Below are 7,294 nucleotides of genomic sequence, written 5' to 3' on the forward strand. Positions count from 1 at the left end.
CTCTCTCTCTCTCTCTCTCTCTCTCTCTCTCTCTCAAAATTCCATCATATTCATCACTTTATTGCTGCTCCCTCCATCTTACTCAGAGGGCGCAGGGTGAGGTGGCGAGCAGGGCGCCAGAGAGCAAAGAAAGATATGAAGACAGGAAATTAGGTTTGGAAAAGACAGTGGTGGGTCGGCGAGCGGCGGGTTATGTGGCGACGTGAAGGGAAGAGCTGTGTGTGGAAGGCGTCTGTGAGGAGGCTACTTGGCCGCTCGTAATTTAAGTCTGAGCTGTGAGAAGCAGTGAATTGAGAAATAGGAGCAGTGTAAGGAGGAGTGAATGAATAATTCAAGATGCACAGTAAGGAAAGGGGAAGAATATGTAGGGCTAGAAGGGGAAGAAGGAAGAGGCTTAGATTAAAGAGTAAAGATGAGGCATCTTCTTTTCATTATTTATGGATTATCGCTGTTATGGCGAGTAAAAAGAAAATATATAGGAAATAACTTATTGGTGATCAGTAACATTAGTAACACGTTTACTTAAATTAAACCACCACATGCTTCTTTCTTTTATATTGGCATGTGTTGAGGGTGGTTAGGAGCGATCACACTTCAGTCTGGGAGGCAAGGAGCCAGCATTTTTACCTAACTTATAGCCCCTCTTTGTTGTAAGGTGCCTGGAGACGCAAATTGCATAAACGTACCTTTTTCTTAAACGCTTATAAAATGTACATTGTAAAAAATAATCTATAAATTTTACAGAAAATTCACTGGCAACAAGGCTGCCGAACTTTTTCTCTAAAATTTACAGTTATCTGTAAACAAAAATTTCCATATAAATAACAGATTTTCTGTAAATTTTAAATGTTTCTGTATTTTTTTCCTTGTAAATTATCACAGGATTTTTTTGTATACCATTTACAGAAATTACTCATCAAAAAAAGGGGAAAATGTATTTCTCAATTTTAGTCTATCTTACTGGAACAGTACTGGCAAACAGTATTTGTAGTTTACATGAACTTGTGAACAACTTAGCAGTATCAAATTCTTAAGAAATTTCTAGTTAATATCCATAATGTATCAAATTCTTAAGAAATTTCTAGTTGATATCCATATTGTGTACACTTGATGATAGTAGTACAGCACATAGATCCTTCATTATATCAAACTAATCTGGAAAGTCTGGGTTGATAAAAAAAAAAAAGATACATCTAATGACTTGTTGGCATATGACCCTTTTTTTTGTATATGCCAAATTTTCTCTGTACATCAGAAAAAAAGTTTGTATACTTGTGTATGTGTACTACTGTATATGCAGTTAAGACAATACAGTACATAAATATCAAATTATGACTTTAGATACAAATGGTAGACATTGCAATGCTGCTGCTCTCACTACACATTACTGTTTACAGTTGTCAGCTGATCACACGCCTGAATGCCTGCTGGCCAACTGAACCATGCACCACATATTAATAAAGTGTATTCAGTATACACTGAGCAACAGTTCAAAAGGTCGACTGACTGGCAGCCAGGCAGGAGTATATTGTTTCCTCCAGATGGTCAGCATGTAAACAAAAGGCACACTGAGAGCAGTGGGCAAGTGGTATACATAAACTTTTTATGACAAACTGAAAAGTTCGCTGTATGCAGAAAAGAGCAGATATCAGAAGAAACCAGTGTTTGAAAGAGCAAATTTGATATATTGAGGTTATATCCTGAATCAACAGCAATGTTTTAATTACAGCAGTAAAATGCTGTAAACTTTCCAATATCCATCCTAGTTATTATCCAAAGGCCCATCCGGAGACTGCAACATCTGGATAGGGATGTAAATGACTGTAAAACATCCGGATAATGACTTACTGTCTGAATAGTGACCCTTACCCTCCAGATAGCAACTCTTACTGTCACGATAGCCAATCAGACACTTGTTTGGATAATGACGAGTCTGGATACCGACAGTCTGGATATTGGAGCGATGGAAATGCAACTATTCAGTACTCGTGACATTTTTTACATTTAATAACAATTTAAGTAAATAAATACTAAAATCATAATTGACTCAGTAGAACACATATTTACTAGGGCACTTCGAGGACTTTTTTTTATGAATATTAAATATTCTTTTCTATATGAACAGATCTTGAGTATATCACATATCTACCTGATTATGTACAAAAATATTTAATTACGTCGGTGGGAAATCACTTCACCTGAACCAAAGTCTATGAAAATAAGTTAACTGCTTCCAGTATCTGAAACATTCTTGGGAAAATAAGCAAGGTATTATTTAAACTGTATGTGTTTATGAGAGAAACACAGAAGGAATGCAAGGACTGATATGTGTAAGGAATCTGACAACCAAGCTGAAAAAAAAAAATAAATAAATAATAATAAAAAAAAAAAAAAAAAAACATCCTTTTAGTTAAAGCACAGCATCAGTAATAATAAACATGGGAACTTGAATCCTGTCCTACTGCCCATGGAAAAATTATAAAGGTGAGACAATTCATAGGAGAAAGATTTTATTTAACACAATGTATCCAACAGCACATCGGGTTAAGGCATGGATAACCTACATTTTCCTCATATTCTCACGTAAAAGATGAACTAGATAAGAGGCTTCAAAATCAAAATGAGGTAAAAGGAGAAATTACCTGAGCACATTTTTAAAACTAAACATACATTAGACAAACTTGCAAAAAATATTTCCACAAAACTACACTATACAATTTAATCAATTACTTGACACTTCATCAAAGAGCATTCCTAAAAAATAATAAATAAATAAATAAAAATAACAGTGAATCTAAGCATTTCACTACATCACCAAGCATGGAGAGAACTTTACATAATCATCATCATTACACTTCATTAAAAGAGAATTTAAGAAAAAAAAAATCATAATGAACCTAGGCATTTAACTATACATCAACCAGCATGGAGAGAACTTTACATCATCAGCATCATCATCACCATTATAATCATTACATACACAAATAAAAAAAAGCATTCCAGAAAAAATTTGAACCTAGGTATTTAATTTACATCACCAATCATGGAGAAAACTTGCATTATCATCATCATCACCACCATTATAATCATCATTATACTTGCATGGAGAAAACTTGACATCATCATCATCATCACCTTTATAATCATTACACCATTATTAAGAGCATTCCAGAAAAAAAAAAAAAAAAAAAAAAAAAAAAATATATATATATATATATATATATATATATATATATATATATATATATATATATATATATATATATATATATATATATATATATATATAATGAACCTAGGCATTTAAGTACATCACCTTTACAGCATCACCATTATAATTGTCATTGACACATCATTAAAAAAAGAGCATTATTTAAGTACAACACCAAGACTGGAAGAGAAGTTTCATCCACTTGTGTATCACAATTCTAGTTTCCTCCCCTCTAGTGGCTGACAGCATCTGCAATAGTTAAGATAATGAAAACATGATACAAAAGTTGCATTGTTGTCTTCAGTCTTGAACGCACAATACAAGTACTTCATATAAACAGTAAGGTATATACTACAGGGCAAATTGTTTATTTCTACTGAAGTCAGTGGTAATAAATAAATTAAATAAATGATGGCCCACTAAGTTTCCAAATAGGGATGACCAGCCCCTTTTTTCCAGGCACAAGCACATTAAAGCAATCTAACCGTCATAACACACTCATAGCATCTCTAATAAAATTAGTAATCAAACAAATTAATTATTTGTGAGGTAAAATGAAATGGTAAATAAGACACTGTAATACATGTGACTTCCTGGAAGCTTATTTTTCACTTAACAAAAACCCAATATAAGTGTTCCAAGATTTCTTAAAAGAAAATAATGATGATTAATCTCCATAATGATAAAGCAATGTTTTCATAAGTAATAAACATTACCTGGTGGGATTTAGCTCCTCCAGTCTACATCAGCAATACCATTAATCAGGGACAGGACCTTCGGATGGACTTCAGAGTGCCTTTTGCAATGTTTTTTTTTTACTTCTATCTTGCTCCCCCATTTGGGATTGATACCAGCAAAACATCTGTAGTGATGGAAGGTAATGTACTATGGAGGTACACTGGAGGTGTTCTGGACAGATTTATCTATATGTTTATATATATATATATATATATATATATATATATATATATATATATATATATATATATATATATATATATATATATATATATATATATATATATATATATATGAATTACCTTTGAATGAACTCGAGTGTTGATGCAGAATCCATGGGGTACCTTATATTAAAGTTGTAATAGGAGGCCAACAGCATAGCTAGGCCAGTGGTAAATGTGGCAATATGCTCAGTGACAACAACACCATGAATTGACAGCATATATCTTGTTGTAGTAAACCTTGATTCTCCTGAAAGTATTAAAAATAAATAAATAAATAAAAATAACATAGCCACCTGGTCAGGATTTCATGACTTGTCTCTAGCATCTTCACCCCTTTCTCACCAATCAATGCTTGTGGCAGAACTGCAGTAGATATTTTACCTCCTCTTCCTAAAGCTTTTCCCACAAAAGACCAGGTAATAATAATGATAACATAATTTTTATGGACCACAAGATACTTCTCTCTCATAATTTTTATAACAAATACCCACACATCCCCTTCCTGTTTATTAAGCACAAAGGAACCAATTAATAACTTTATCAAAGGTAAAATGATAAGAAAATTACAATTATTTACACTGCTCCTGGTTGTAATATTACACCTCCTTTGGTTACATATGTATATAAATGATAAGCTAGTCCCTTCCAAGTCATAAATGTCATTTCTTGTTGTACTGGATACCTCCTAACTTGGTGACAAGTCATCACAGAGGTCTGAATTTGATGAGTAGACCATTTCAGTTGGCAAGTCCTTAACTGTTTGATATGTGTGATGCCTACTTAAGTGTGATTTAAATGTGGTTGTCTTTGAGAACATTTTGGAGCACTGATTAAAGGGGCACTGAATCCTGGTGCCATCATCAATGTGCTGTCTCAAATGCTTTAATAAATCCTTCATTTTTATCATAAACTTGTTGGCACAAAAGAGTTTTACACTGTAATTTCAAATGGAGACTTAAGATCAACAATTTTTCATCACTTTTTGACCTACGTTCTTGATGGTCTTGGTATATATGAGCCTTTAGCCCTGCATATGATGAAAGTGTCCATTTGGAATCCCTTAATGGGCATTTGATAACTCTTCTGTATTGATTTAAATGCAACAGGCAATAATTTACACAATTTTTCACTGACCTTGATACATGATTACAGAGAGGACATGAAGACTCTGAATCCATGACACAAAAGTAATTACTAAAAAATCATTAGTACTTAACTGTGCTTGCCCTTCAGGTATTCAGAGATTATGACAACACTTAAGAAACATACTTTTTTTCTAAAAGTGGTAGTGGACTCATGGAACAAACTCCACTACATTTTCACTCATTCATCAGTCTTCCACTCATCTGTGCCCACCAGCCGGATGTAACAGATTACCACTTAACCTAGGTAATCAACCTAACAAACTAATGAAACTAACCATCATAACCAAACCAAACCAAATTAGACTGACCTAACTAACCTAACCAAGCCAAACCAGCATAATTTAACATAGGTATATAATCAAACTAACCAAACTAAGAGTGCAGATGAGTTTAGTTAATTATTTAATTTACCAATGACTTCCTGCATAAACATAATTTATATTAGGTAGGTAAAAAAAATGTATACATCATGCACAAATAAACACACTTAATAATGACATGGCTTACAAGCTGAGATTAACCAACCATTGAATTGTCACTTACATGCGAGAGAGGAGACCAGGAATGTTGTTGGATGGAAGGCCTTTAGGCCTTAGGACCTTAGGAGGTAGGTAGGTAGAATACTGGCTAGCTGTGCCCTTGGTGATGTTTTTGTTGAGGCTGTATAGTTCAGTCTTAACAACAGCGTCAACTTAGCCTCTAGTGTCCCAGAAGTGCAGTAAGCTGACAGTATCAAGCTTGATGAAAGTACAGGCCTGGGTCTCACTCAGTGCAGGATAAAAAAGGTGTAGCTACTGGTCTCGTACTGGCATTTGGCAGGCACCTCGTATTCATAAACAGAAAAATTGGTGGTTCAACAGTTGGAAATCTCGATGTGCATGTAACTACTCCTATGCTTTTATTATTTTTCTCATCATACTTCCTCAAAATTTCATACTACTAAATGTTTGAACTGAGATAACAAAATATATTTCTTACCTTGCATGTCTCCCCAGAGTAGAATATTCCATCTTCTGGTTACTGAAGTTACTAGGTCGAAGTAACCTTGCGTCACCGAAATATTATATAGAACGTTTGAGCTTTTCATTTCATTATGAATAATTTTCATCATCACTTTAAGTGAAAATATTTGTATACGATAAATGCACATCGACATACAAAGGCGCTACATGACAAGTTTTCAGTAACAGTGCCACGTGTCGCAATAAACAATGCACATGACAAATAATATAGAAAAAAAAAAAAACATTTAAAGTATGTTTTTAAGGCTATTGGTATAACAGCAATGAATAAGTATTACATTCCAAGTATTTAATGAAGAATAATATTGAAGACAACCGCTTAGCAACGAAGAAAAAATGCAACATTTACAGACACCCTGTTGCTTCGATTTACAGTGTTTATCTGTATTTAATTCTATCTCGATAAAATATTATTTAGATAATATGGAGGCTTATGGTGTCTCGGCACACACTCAACATTGCCTGTTAAATGTTAACAAGGACTGAGCCAAGAAATTCAAGACATCACAACCAAATTGCATGTCACATACAACAGTCGGATTTGTAAACTTTGGTTACAGCTATTTCCTGTCAGTATTTATGGGAAAAATACTGTAAAAACAACAATTATTTTGTACAGTGTAGTAAGAAAGTTCCCTTAAAGACACCTAACGAGTAAGACTTTTGCACACACACACACACACACACACACACACACACACACACACACACACACACACACACACACACACACACACACACACACACACACACACACACACACACACACACACACTATGGCAGCAGCAGGAGCACAAGCAACAGCAGTCCGGACTTTGTTTCGTTATTGGTGAAGAAACACTATGTTTTTCTCTTTGTTTTTAGGTTTTAACACGGTCCTCTGATTTTGTGTTTGTGTTGTCGGATGCAGCAGCGACGGGACGTTTTTCTTTCCTCGCAGCCAGATGATGTAGA

The 7,294-nt window shown here is 34.2% G+C and overlaps 1 long non-coding RNA gene across 1 annotated transcript; it reads right to left on the reverse strand.

Annotated features, from left to right (window-relative positions):
• Positions 1–3,326: 3,326 nt before the first annotated feature.
• Positions 3,327–6,935, reverse strand: LOC135112450 (uncharacterized). Its single transcript, XR_010274392.1, has 3 exons — positions 4,252–6,935; positions 3,928–4,073; positions 3,327–3,460 (listed from the first exon to the last, which is right to left on the reverse strand). It is a non-coding gene; the product is annotated as an uncharacterized LOC135112450 (long non-coding RNA).
• Positions 6,936–7,294: the final 359 nt, after the last annotated feature.

The sequence above is a fragment of the Scylla paramamosain genome, chromosome 23 (genome assembly GCF_035594125.1).
Source record: "Scylla paramamosain isolate STU-SP2022 chromosome 23, ASM3559412v1, whole genome shotgun sequence".
Classification (NCBI taxonomy): domain Eukaryota; kingdom Metazoa; phylum Arthropoda; class Malacostraca; order Decapoda; family Portunidae; genus Scylla; species Scylla paramamosain.